Here is a 13,881-nt window from a genome sequence, read left to right on the forward strand (position 1 = left end):
CTTTGGACGCTCGCACCAGTTTATAATAGTTTTTTTGAGCTGTTTTATATCTGATTTTTGTTTCTGGACAGAAATTTACACGCCAATCTCTTTCGAGTTTTTTGCATGCTGTTTTAGCAATCTGGAGCTCTTGATTATACCAAGGGGCAGTTTTTTTCGTTCTAGTAGCATTGGTAATAGTGCGGTTGGGGGCGGTCGTATCCAGTGCTTTAGCGATATTGTTTTGTAGCTGAGCATATACAGTCTCACTGTCATTTCCTATTGGGAGGCCAGTGGCCTGGATTATGTGAGAGAAAGCATCTATGGAGAAATTTTTCCAGCTTCTACGCTTGAAGCGATGAGAACTTTGGTTATATAACTCCGCCTTTTCTAGTTGAATAACTATCGGCACTATGTGATGATCAGACCAGGGGATTGGCTGAGGATCTAAGGTCTCAATTCCCTTCCAATTTCCAAAAACAGGATCTAATAAATGTCCATGTTGGTGTGTGGGGGCAGTGTTTTTTAACTCTAGTTCTAAGGTGCGTAACTCAGATAATTATCGCCGGTTGTAGCTGATATGCCCCTAAATGCGGCCGAAAAGAAACCCACCACTGCGGAGAAAGAACTGTTGTCCATAAAAAAAGTCTTTCCAAGAATGGCAGCATTATTTATCGGGGGCTCGCTACCCAATCACTGTGTATCCGACCATCCTAACTTGCATTACATGAAGACGGCACGCCATCTCACACAGAGGTAGATGAGATGGACGCTTTTTTTGTTGAGTTTGACTTTGTTATTACTTTCAGGCCAGGGACACACAATCGCAAAGCAGACTTCTTATCCCGGCAAGAATCAGTTGTAGAGCCCCTTACCAGCATCCTAGAGGTAATATTCGATCCTGCAAAAGTCATCTGTGTTCTGAGAGTTGACAATTTTCTGACTGAGGTGATCAAGAACAAACCTACAGTCTGGTGGGAGGGATGGGCACAAGAGGATGTCACTCATAGCATCATTTAAGGACTGCCCTTTCAAAAAGTAAGTTGTAACTCTCTACTAAAGCACTACAGAAAAAAGCATACTAATGGGTATCGCAATGTGAAGACTATGCTAGAGGAAAAGGGGAAAACACTAGAAAGAAAGGGAAGCTCATGCCCATGCCAACCCGTCAACAGCCATGGCAAAACATCAGTCTTGACTTCATCACCAGCCTGCCTATGGATCAGGGATATTCTACCATTTTAGTAGTAGTGGATAGCCTTACCAAAATGGGCCATTTCATACCATGCAAGAACCTACCAACAGCTGGCCAGACAGCACAACTACTGCTGGACAATGTCATTAGACTTCACAGGTTGCCCAAGGTAACCGTGCACGACAAGGGCCCCTAGTTCATTGCCAGTTTCTGGAGAACTTGGTGTAAAGCTCCGCCGATAAAATCGGCGGGTGCAACAATCTTCCACCTCAAGCAAACGGTTAGACCGAAAGGCCTAATTATGCATTGAAAAAATATCTGCGGTGTTATGGAGGCTCAAGACTCCTGGGAGTCTCTGCTACGGATGGCAGAGTTATCTTACAACAATGCCTTACACTGTTCTATCAGGGTGTCCCTGTTCATTGCAAACTTCAGATACTGCGCAAAAACCCTGGCCATCAACCTGCCTGTCGACCTTGCCAACAACCTTCTGTTCAGGCTCACATAGAGACTCTACGCTCTGTCCACAAGAAGGCAAGAAGGCACCTGTTGGTGGCTAAACAAGTGTACATGAAATGGGGGAACCGGCACAGAACAGACGGTCCTCAGTACCAAGTGGGTGACCGGGTTTGGCTGTCCACGAAGTACATTAGGTTCAAACTGCGCAGTGTGTTCCATCCTAAGTACATTGGCATGTACACTGTAGTGAGACTGGTTAATCTAGTAGCCTACAAGTTAAAGTTGCCTGGCAGTCTCCGCATACATCCAGTGTTCCATACCAGCCACCTGAAACTGGCTAGGCGGCGGGCGCCTCCTCCGGTATGCTGCAAGGGGGGATTGGAATACGAAGTGAAGAGGATACTGGATTCGCAGTATCAGCAGGGCAAACTGTGGTATCTCATCTCCTGGAAGGGGTACACCTCTGAGGATGATTCATGGGAGCCAAGTTCCAACGTGCTTGCCCCTGCCATTTTAACGCATTCTTCCACAAGTATCCCACCAAGCCTGGTTCTAGGAGGCGCTTGGCAGGGGGCCTACTGTCAGGAATCATAATGCATGGCTCCTGCCATTTAACTACAACTCCCAGAAGGCAAAGGGAGGAGGAGCCAGCGTCTAAAAGAATATGCGTTGCACGTTCATAAGCGTGCATAATTCTGTTTGTTTTTTAAGTTTTCACTTCGGCCGCAGGTTGAGAACAGTGGAGGTTCTTGGTGCTTATCGGAACATGTTATGGCTCTGGTAAGGTCTTCCTTTTGGCTGAAACTTGTCGTCGGACGGTGAGTGTGCTGGTTTAAAGAGTCGGGTGGCGGTGAGGAAAACGCTGACGCGTTCACTTTTGTTCTTGTGATTCTTGGAGCACATCGGGCGGCAGTGAGGAAACCGCAGACGACTTTCCATCTTGTTCTTGTGAATATTGGAGCATATTCAGCCACTTCAGAATCACAGGACTGCACCATATTTACAATAATACGGTGCAGTCCTGCATTTCCCCCTGTACTGGCACTAAATTTAGCAGCCTAGCGCCAATGCAGGTACCCTGCACAAAAGTGCAAGGGTGGCTGCATTGAGGGGAAGATTGTTTATTTGAAGGAAAGTGACACTTCCTGCACCTAAACAATCTTTAAATGGTGTTTTGTCAAGTTACAAACTGTAATTTTTTTTAAACGATTGTTTATGTGCAGGAATGGTCACCTTCCTGCACATAAACAGTCAAAGGCCTTTAGTTGTTTCTATATGTGCTGCACAACGCAGCACACATGGAAACAGCAGAAATGAGGAGAAATAAAGCATTTCTCCTAATTTTGCCTGTTTAAGATCAGGTTTTTACTGATCTTAATGTTGCCGCTGCCTCCTATTTACTCTGCCCTTGTAAAAAGCAAGAAGCATAAAAATCAATGGGTGTTGCGGTGGTGCCCCCACCACAACACCCATTGCCTCCCCCTTTCCTGCTATGTACAGTGTGAAAATAGGCCTTATTTATAAGGCAGCATTAAGCCATGTGGCTTAACTCCACCTTGTAAATAAGGCAAAGCACATATCACTAAAATGACATTCCTGCGGTGAAAAGGGCTTGCAAATATGCCCCAAAGTTGTCAGAAAATTAAGGGGTACATTTACAAGGGGATTGCCACCGGAACTTAACTTTTCTTGCATTCTAGTGGCGCAATGCCCTGCTCCATATTTACAAAACGACGTTAAGTCACTTTGCAGGGCTTAACAGCGCTTTGTAAACATGGAACCCTTTCACGCAGGTATCTGCATGAAAGGACCGTGCAATGGGTGTTGCTGAGGGCGTTCCACTACACCACCTAGTGCCTCCTCCCCCATTCCCTGCCTCATCACGAAGTCCTGCACTGACTCGCTCCAGGGGCTCGGTGGGCAAGGACACGCGAGCAAGACTCAACAAGGACAAATGCTGCCTATTCCCTCTACATGGTGCCCAGTACCGGCAACCAAGAAGAACCCTTTATGGAAGGAGGAGCCTGTGATCTCCCTTTCTAACTACTTCCATAAGCTCTCTTGAGAAAGGGTATCCAATAAAGGATTTTAACGGTTAAAATGAGGCTAAATTTGCCAGAGCCCGATGACGTGAATATTGTAAATAAACCCACCATTTTTACTTGGCATCACCTAGGGAAGTGGTAAATTCACCGAATATGGCACCCACCACTGCCTGAAACAATAATAGGACCACAACACCCCTCACTATGAAAACCCTGCAAAACTGGCAGCCATCTTTAAAATGCCCATCAGACATTGATATATTCTATTCTATTCTATTCTATAGTTTTGGTAGAGCGCAAACAGCTGCCCCAGCAATGAGGCGTCCCGGTGCTAAGAACCTAGATCCTAGCCTGAGCGGGGAGAAACCAGGATGAAGGAAAATTACAGGAAAGGGAATAGAAACGTTTTCACTGCTTTCCGGAATGCCGGTAGGCTATCTATGGAGCGAATGTGTTGCGGCAAGTCATTCCACAGCTTGGCTCCAAGGAACCTGAAGGAGCGGCCGCCCATGCGGCAGAGTTTTATGCGTGGGACGCATAGAAGGTTTTGGTTGGAGGATCTTAGGTTCTGTGACGGCGCATAGGGAGTGAGAAGTGGTCGAAGCAGAGGGGGGGTGTTGAGTTTGAGGATTTTGAAGGACATAATGAGGGTCTTGAATTTGATTCTAGAATCAACGGGTAGCCAGTGTAGTTTTTTGATGGTCGCTCTGGCTGAGCATCTGCGGGGTAGCCCGACCAGAGTTCTAGCCGCAGAGTTTTGCACGCGTTGGAGTCGTGCTATCTCACTTTTGTTGGTGCCAAGAAGGAGCACATTGGCGTAGTCTAGATGCGAAAGGATGGTGGCTTGGATAATGAGTTGGCGGGTTTTGGCGTCGAAAAAACCTAATATGTGGCTGAGGCTCCTCAACAGGCCAATACAGGTGCCGGCAACTTTTTTGGTGTGGGCCCGAAAGTTGAGTGAGGCATCCATCCAAACGCCCAGATTTTTCACTAGGATTTTTGGGGGGGGGGGATGGTGCCCAGGGAAGACGGCCACCAGTGCTCATTCCAGAGGCTGGTGTTTTTGCCAAGGAGTAGCACCTCTGTCTTACCGGCATTAAGTTGTAAACAATTCATTGTCATCCATTGGGCAACCGCAGAGAGACCGTTTTTGAAGTTAGAGGATGAGTTGGAAGGACCTTCTGAGAGAGCGATGGCCAACGGTGTATCGTCGGCGTACGATACTAATGTCAAACCCCACTCTTTGGCCACTGCTGCCAAAGGCTGGATGTAGAGATTAAAAAGGGATGGGCTCAACGCAGAGCCCTGTGGAACTCCCTGTGCAATGGGGTGGGGTTTGGATAGGAAGGGAGGGGCAGAAACTCGAAAGGATCTGTTTTCGAGGAATGATCGGAACCAATCCAAAGCATGACCAGATACTCCAAAAGTCTCCAAACGATTGAGAAGGATGTCATGCGATACCGTGTCAAAGGCCGCGCTGAGATCCAGAAGAATCAGCGCAGCACTTTGACCGGCGTCTAAAATCGTTCGGAGGTGCTCTGTGGTGGCTAAGAGAGCAGATTCAGTACTATGGCCTGGTCTAAACCCGTTTTGCGATGGGTCCAGAATGTTGTTTTTGACCATGTGCTGGGATAGAGTACTGTTGACATGCACTTCAGCGAGTTTGGACAGCCATGGGAGCAGGGAGATTGGACAAAAATTCTCCGGTTTTGATGGATCTAGGGTGGGTTTCTTGATGATAGGTGAAACCCACGCTTGCTTCCAGGCAGATGGTGCACACGCTGAAGTGAAGGAGAGGTTCAGGATAGCGGTGAGTGTCGGTAGGAAGAAGTTGAGTGACTCTAAGAATTGAGCCGGGCGCATAGGGTCCGCAGGGGAACCAGATTTGACTTTTTTGCATAGTCTGATGAGGTTATCATCAGAGATTTCCGGGATGCAAGTCAAGGTCGAGTAGCTGGGGGGAGAGGAGGGACTGCTGGTGGTGCTAGGGGAGTGCTGAGGAAAGGAGGTGTAGATTTTCTGTACCTTGTCGACAAATAACCTAGCGAGATCTTCGCATTGTTGCTCAGAGGAGATACTAGGGAGAGGAGCTTTGCTGCTCTGAAGTTCTTGCACGAGCTTAAAGACTTCTTTAGCAGGGGTGGGACTAGATTCGATCTTGTCGGCGTAGAAAGCAGTCCGTGCAGCACGGATGGCTTTGTGGTACGTTTTTTGTAGAAGTAGGTAATTTGATTTGTCTTCCTTGTTATATTCCCTTCGCCAGAGGCGCTCCGCCTTTTTGCACTCTTTGCGTAAGTTTTTGAGGGTATCGTTATACCAGGGGTTGGATGGGGAGTTACGTCCTTTTGCCCATTTTGCTGGAATGAGACTATCTAATCTGCCTGTGATCCACTCATGAAACGCACTGTAGTTGGCGTTAATGTCAGAGTTGGAGTCATGGTGGAATTCCCCTAAGGTGGTGTGGAGGTCGTTGCAAGATAATTTATGCCAAGGTCTTTTTAGACGGCGGGTCGGTGACGTATTGTGCCTGCTTTTATTGACCAGAATGCCCAATTTAATAAGGGAATGATCCGTCCATCCCATCGGTAAGGGTGACTCTGAAGTAAGTTTCTCTAGGTTTGAGAAAACTGGGTCTAGGATGTGACCGGCTAGGTGCGTTGGAGTGGAAATGAAGGAGTTCAGTTGCAGTGCGGAGAGATCTGCGAGGAGATTTTTGATCGTGGCGTCGTTTAGCAGATCAAAGTGAAGATTAAGATCTCCTAAAATCGTAAAGTTTGAACTTTTAGTTATTAAGGAAGTTGTTGTCTCAAGGAGAGCCTCAATGAATTTTGAAGTGGGGCCAGGTGGGCGATAGATGTAGAGACCCGACACAGTGAAATTAGGATTTATGGTGATTTTAAAGTGGGCGCTTTCACAGTCTGGCAATTCTTCCTTAGCGAATGAGCAAGAAAACATTTTCTTGTAGATTATAGCGATACCGCCTCCTCTTCCATCTCTGTTAAACCTCCTGCGTCCCAAACAAGCCAATCACAATCTGTCTTCTGCAGATATTTCTAACTTACTGGCTGTTTACAAGATTTCTAACTCCACCCCCTTCCACTCTCCTCTCCAAGTAAATCTACTCCGTAAACTATTCCAACCATCTCTTCTGTCAGAACTAATCATCAGCCTTATTCTACCCTGGCACCCTCTCACAAGAACATTATACTTATCACCCTTAAAAGCCCAAATGCCCGTCATCAAAACCGTCTCATCAGAGTTTCACTGTTCTCTGCACAACTGCAGATCTGCAATTAAACACAAACTGGAAATGTATGACACCATCATTCTCCACAATATTGACATTCTCTTCCTCACTGAGACCTGACACCTCTCACACTATGTTTGATATTCTGTCACCCACTGACTATTCTATCTTTAGAAATGACAAAGTTGGGGGAGGTGTTGCAATCATCTTCAGAAACTCCCTTCAACTTAAGGCTTTGCCTAATAGCTCCTTCAGTACATTTTAATGCCTGTCTGTGGAGCTTCAGGTGAAACACTGCTCACCCTTCAGATTTCATGCCATTTATCACCCGCCTGGTGACTGCTCTTCTTTTTTGGAGGAACTCACTGACTTCGTCAGCGACCAATATTTTCAAAGTGACAGACAGATCTTCCTGGGAGACCTCAATCTTCACTGGGGCTCTTAGGAAGACTCAGGTGCCAAAAAGGCTTGCCACTTTTCTCTCTGCAAACAATCTTCTCTAACACTGCACTGAAGGAACACACTCTAAGAGCTTAACTCTAGACCTTACTATTTCTAAAACAGACACATTTACTGCTGATATTAACCCTGGGCATAGTACTACACTATGTTCACAAAATAAATGCTCAGTTTGGGCTGCAACTGTGCATAGTATAGAAGCACAATCAACAACACCCACAATTGCTCTCATAGAATAATTGACCATGCTAATAAACATTTCAACAATTGACAAAAGTGAACTTTGAAATCAGACATATTTCGCAATGAGAGAGGTGATGATTTTTGGGGTCCCCCGTAACCTAGGGGGAGGACCAAGCAGATACCTTGAACACAAAGAGCATATCATACTGAACGTTTCTGTGGCTGTCCCTTCCTCCTAGGACCACCCCAAGCACAGTTATGGGCAAAAATACAATCCCAACCAAAGGCCCTGCAAAGCATTATGGGATGAGAGTAGCAGTGGGCAGTGAATATTATAGTGTGGAATATCAAAAGAATTCTGAGAAAAATATTGAACAGTAGGAGGTGGCGAAAAAAAATCAAACATCTCAAAAGTGGTAGACCTCTTGGTCCAAATGGCCTACCACCCGAAATGCAGATAGAAGATGGAAAGAGACAACTCCTGGAAGAAATAGCCTTAAATATTATAGATGCCCCTCAGTACGAGGTGATGTTGGGAATGCCATGGTTCTAGAACCACAACCTTACCATAGACTGGAAAAACAAAACAGTACAGTTTCTGTCAAAGAAATGTGAGGAACACTGTATGCGAGAACCTAGGTCTCAAGCAGCAGCTCTGACTTACCCTTGTTGGGTAGCTATGGCAGCAGAGAAGGAGGTAGGATTACCTGTAGAGAATTCTTAGTTTTGGGATGTTTTCAGCAAGACACAGGATTTATGCCAGATTAATCTGATAGAGGGCACAAACATTCCAGCTTGTAGGGTGTATGCCTTGTCAGATCTTGAAACCCGACACCTCAGAGAATACCTTGATAATTTTTGGGAAATAGGTTTCATTAGGCCCTCTCGGTCTCCAGCAGCCCCCTCTTTTCTTTATAGCTAAAGCTAGTGGTGAGTTGAGAGAGTGTTGTGATTATAGAATGTTGAAGAAAAACACTGTTCGTAACAGATACCCTTTGCCACTTATTACAGTTTTGTTGGATCAGGTGCGGGAAGCTTCTATTTACACCAGATTAGAATTAAGAGGGGCATGTCATTTGGCATGCATCCGAGAACGGGATGAGTGGAAAATGGCTTTTAAGATACGCTACGGGTTGTTTGAACATACTGTGATGCGGTTCAGGCTGTGCAACGCCCCAGCGGCTTTTCAGTAGTTTTTTAATTACATCCTGAAAGAGTATGTGGACCATTTCGGGGTCATATACATTGATGATATTCTCATTTACTCTGTGTCAGCTGAGGTGCATAACAACCATGTCATTTTGGTGTTGGAAAGGGAATACCATCTGTTTTGTAAGTTGAGCAAATGCGTATTTGGGTGTCTGAAGTGGAGTTCCTAAGGGTGATACTGTGTCCAGAAGGATTGGGCATGGCAGAGTGCAAGGTGGCTGCAGGAATGGCCTATCCCGAAGTGTACAAGGGATGTACAATGCTTCCTAGGTTTTGCAAATTATTATCGCAGGTTCATCCTGAATTTCTTCCAGGTGGCAGACCCTATCACCAGGCTGCTTTGTAAGGGGGGTCCGTTTGTATGGACAAATGAGGCCTCTACAGCCTTTGCCTACTCGAAAAAAGCATTTACTACAGCCCCAGTGCACAGACATCCTCAAATGGGGACACCTTTCATAGTTGAACCAGATGCTTCAGATGAAGCCATTGGAGCTATACTGCCACAGAGTGAAAATTATACCAGACAATTACATCCCATGGCCTATCTCTCCAAAAACCGAAGGGGCATATCATCAAGGCGCAGTGATCAAATTATCGCCGATTTAGCGTCCGTTTTCGGGTGAAAAGCGGCGATAATTGTATCGCATTATCAGCAAGGTCTCGCTATTGCGTGAATCCTTGCCTTAGCGCCCTTTCCCTCAACAGCCATCTTTGCATCTCTAATGAGATGCAAAGTGCGATTTATGCCCAAAAATAACATGAGAAATGTCGGTAACTGACATTTCTCCTATCAACAAACCTCCCGCTAACTTGTATGGCGATAAGAAAAGTAACGCTAACCGTGCTTATTGCTACTTTTCTTACACCTGCGTTCAATCTGACTTACCCATTATATCCAATGGAAGGTGGATATAATGGCTAAGGGCCCGATTCACAGAACTAACTTAAGACAAAATCCTAAGCTTACTACTTTCGGTATTCACAGAAGTTAGGATTTTGTCTTAAGACAGACTTAAGACAGACTTAAGTTAGGATTCTGTCTTAAGTTTGTCTTAAGTCTGTCTTAAGTCTGTCTTAAGCCAAACTTAAGACAAACTTAAGACAAAATCCAAACTTCTGTGAATACCAAAAGTAGTAAATTTAGGATTTTGTCTTTAGTTAGTTCTGTGAATCAGGCCCTAAGTCCGCCCTTCCCTATCAACAACGTATCGCCAATCGTTGTGCGATTATCACTGGATTTGCAGTGATAATCACACATTTGGCAGGAAACTCTGGAATTTTTATCGCTTTGGAGATAAGCGTTGCTGATAGCACGCTATCTCCACGATAAAATCCGGCAATAATTATCCTAGCGCTCAGTGTGCTTAGCGATAATTATCGCCGGTTGTAGCTGATATGCCCCTAAATGCGGCCGAAAAGAAACCCACCACTGCGGAGAAAGAACTGTTGTCCATAAAAAAAGTCTTTCCAAGAATGGCAGCATTATTTATCGGGGGCTCGCTACCCAATCACTGTGTATCCGACCATCCTAACTTGCATTACATGAAGACGGCACGCCATCTCACACAGAGGCAGATGAGATGGACGCTTTTTTTGTTGAGTTTGACTTTGTTATTACTTTCAGGCCAGGGACACACAATCGCAAAGCAGACTTCTTATCCCGGCAAGAATCAGTTGTAGAGCCCCTTACCAGCATCCTAGAGGTAATATTCGATCCTGCAAAAGTCATCTGTGTTCTGAGAGTTGACAATTTTCTGACTGAGGTGATCAAGAACAAACCTACAGTCTGGTGGGAGGGATGGGCACAAGAGGATGTCACTCATAGCATCCTTTAAGGACTGCCCTTTCAAAAAGTAAGTTGTAACTCTCTACTAAAGCACTACAGAAAAAAGCATACTAATGGGTATCGCAATGTGAAGACTATGCTAGAGGAAAAGGGGAAAACACTAGAAAGAAAGGGAAGCTCATGCCCATGCCAACCCGTCAACAGCCATGGCAAAACATCAATCTTGACTTCATCACCAGCCTGCCTATGGATCAGGGATATTCTACCATTTTAGTAGTAGTGGATAGCCTTACCAAAATGGGCCATTTCATACCATGCAAGAACCTACCAACAGCTGGCCAGACAGCACAACTACTGCTGGACAATGTCATTAGACTTCACAGGTTGCCCAAGGTAACCGTGCACGACCAGGGCCCCTAGTTCATTGCCAGTTTCTGGAGAACTTGGTGTAAAGCTCCGCCGATAAAATCGGCGGGTGCAACAATCTTCCACCTCAAGCAAACGGTTAGACCGAAAGGCCTAATTATGCATTGAAAAAATATCTGCGGTGTTATGGAGGCTCAAGACTCCTGGGAGTCTCTGCTACGGATGGCAGAGTTATCTTACAACAATGCCTTACACTGTTCTATCAGGGTGTCCCTGTTCATTGCAAACCTCAGATACTGAGCACAAACCCTGCCCATCAACCTGCCCTTCGACCTTGCCAACAACCTTCTGTTCAGGCTCACATAGAGACTCTACGCTCTGTCCACAAGAAGGCAAGAAGGCACCTGTTGGCAGCTAAACAAGTGTACATGAAATGGGGGAACCGGCACAGAACAGACGGTCCTCAGTACCAAGTGGGTGACCGGGTTTGGCTGTCCACGAAGTACATTAGGTTCAAACTGCACAGTGTGTTCCATCCTAAGTACATTTGCATGTACACTGTAGTGAGACTGGTTAATCTAGTAGCCTACAAGTTAAAGTTGCCTGGCAGTCTCCGCATACATCCAGTGTTCCATACCAGCCACCTGAAACTGGCTAGGCGGCGGGTGCCTCCTCCGGTATGCTGCAAGGGGGGATTGGAATACGAAGTGAAGAGGATACTGGATTCGCAGTACCAGCAGGGCAAGCTGTGGTATCCCATCTCCTGGAAGGGGTACACCTCTGAGGATTATTCATGGGAGCCAAGTTCCAACGTGCATGCCCCTGCCATTTTAACGCATTCTTCCGCAAGTATCCCACCAAGCCTGGTTCTAGGAGGCGCTTGGCAGGGGGCCTACTGTCAGGAATCATAATGCATGGCTCCTGCCATTTAACTACAACTCCCAGAAGGCAAAGGGAGGAGGAGCCAGCGTCTACAAGAGGATGCGTTGCGCGTTCATAAGCGTGTATAATTCTGTTTGTTTTTTAAGTTTTCACTTCGGCCGCAGGTTGAAAACAGTGGAGGTTCTTGGTGCTTATCGGAACACGTTATGGTCCTGGTAAGGTCTTCCTTGTGGCTGAAACTTGTCGTCGGACGGTGAGTGTGCTAGTTTAAAGAGTCGGGTGGCGGTGAGGAAAACGCTGACGCATTCACTTTTGTTCTTGTGATTCTTGGAGCACATCGGGCGGCAGTGAGGAAACCGCAGACGCCTTTCCATTTTGTTCTTGTGATTATTGGAGCATATTCAGCCACTTCAGAATCACAGGACTGCACCATATTTACAATAATACGGTGCAGTCCTGCATTTCCCCCTGTACTGGCACTAAATTTAGCAGCCTAGCGCCAATGCAGGTACCCTGCACAATAGTGCAAGGGTGGCTGCATTGAGGGGAAGATTGTTTATTTGAAGGAAAGTGACACTTCTTGCACCTAAACAATCTTTAAATGGTGTTTTGTCAAGTTACAAACTGTAATTTTTTTAAACGATTGTTTATGTGCAGGAATGGTCAGCTTCCTGCACATAAACAATCAAAGGCCTTTAGTTGTTTCTATATGTGCTGCACAACGCAGCACACATGGAAACAGCAGAAATGAGGAGAAATAAAGCATTTCTCCTAATTTTGCGTGTTTAAGATCAGGTTTTCACTGATCTTAATGTTGCCGCTGCCTCCTATTTAGTCTGCCCTTGTAAAAAGCGAGCAGCATAAAAATCAATGGGTGTTGCGGTGGAGCCCCCACCACAACACCCATTGCCTCCCCCTTTCCTGCTATGTACAGTGTGAAAATAGGCCTTATTTATAAGGCAGCATTAAGCCATGTGGCTTAACTCCGCCTTGTAAATAAGGCAAAGCACATATCACTAAAATGACATTCCTGCGGTGAAAAGGGCTTGTAAATATGCCCCAAAGTTGTCAGAAAATGAAGGGGTACATTTACAAGGGGATTGCCACCGGAACTTAACTTTTCTTGCATTCTAGTGGCGGAATGCCCTGCTCCATATTTACAAAACGACGTTAAGTCACTTTGCAGGGCTTAACAGCGCTTTGTAAACATGGAACCCTTTCACGCAGGTATCTGCATGAAAGGACCGTGCAATGGGTGTTGCTGAGGGCGTTCCACTACACCACCTAGTGCCTCCTCCCCCATTCCCTGCCTCTTCACGAAGTCCTGCACTGACTCGCTCCAGGGGCTCGGTGGGCAAGGACACGCGAGCAAGACTCAACGAGGACAAATGCTGCCTATTCCCTCTACATGGTGCCCAGTACCGGCAACCAAGAAGAGGCCTTTGTGGAAGGAGGAGCCTGTGATCTCCCTTTCTAACTACTGCCATAAGCTCTCTTGAAAAAGGGTATCCAATAAAGGATTTTAACGTTTAAAATGGGGCTAAATTTGCCAGCAGCCCGATGACGTGAATATTGTAAATAAACCCACCATTTTTACTTGGCATCACCTAGGGAAGTGGTAAATTCACCGAAAATGGCACCCACCACTGCCTGAAACAATAATAGGACCACAACACCCCTCACTATGAAAACCCTGCAAAACTGGCAGCCATCTTAAAAATGCCCATCGGACATTGGTATATCCTATTTCATAAACCTTTACGATTGACCTTGGCACCTTTGGAATAGGTTCCTGAACAAAAATAAAACTCTATTCCCCTCAATCCCACTTTACTACTAACAAAGGCTCATCACAAATAATTTGGCCTCTACAAATGTCTTCACTACCTTACAATCCTGGTGGCAGGTTATGCCCAGACATGAGTCCCTTGCTCATGTTGCCACTGGATTCAGGCTAGCCTAATATCCCACCTTGATGCTGCAGTAAATGTTTGTTGGACCAAAGACTTTTGCCCTACTAACCTGGACGCCTCTTGACCTCAAATTAATTGGATAATTTCATTCGAATACC

This window comes from Lissotriton vulgaris, chromosome 1_2, assembly GCF_964263255.1.
Source record: "Lissotriton vulgaris chromosome 1_2, aLisVul1.2, whole genome shotgun sequence".
Classification (NCBI taxonomy): domain Eukaryota; kingdom Metazoa; phylum Chordata; class Amphibia; order Caudata; family Salamandridae; genus Lissotriton; species Lissotriton vulgaris.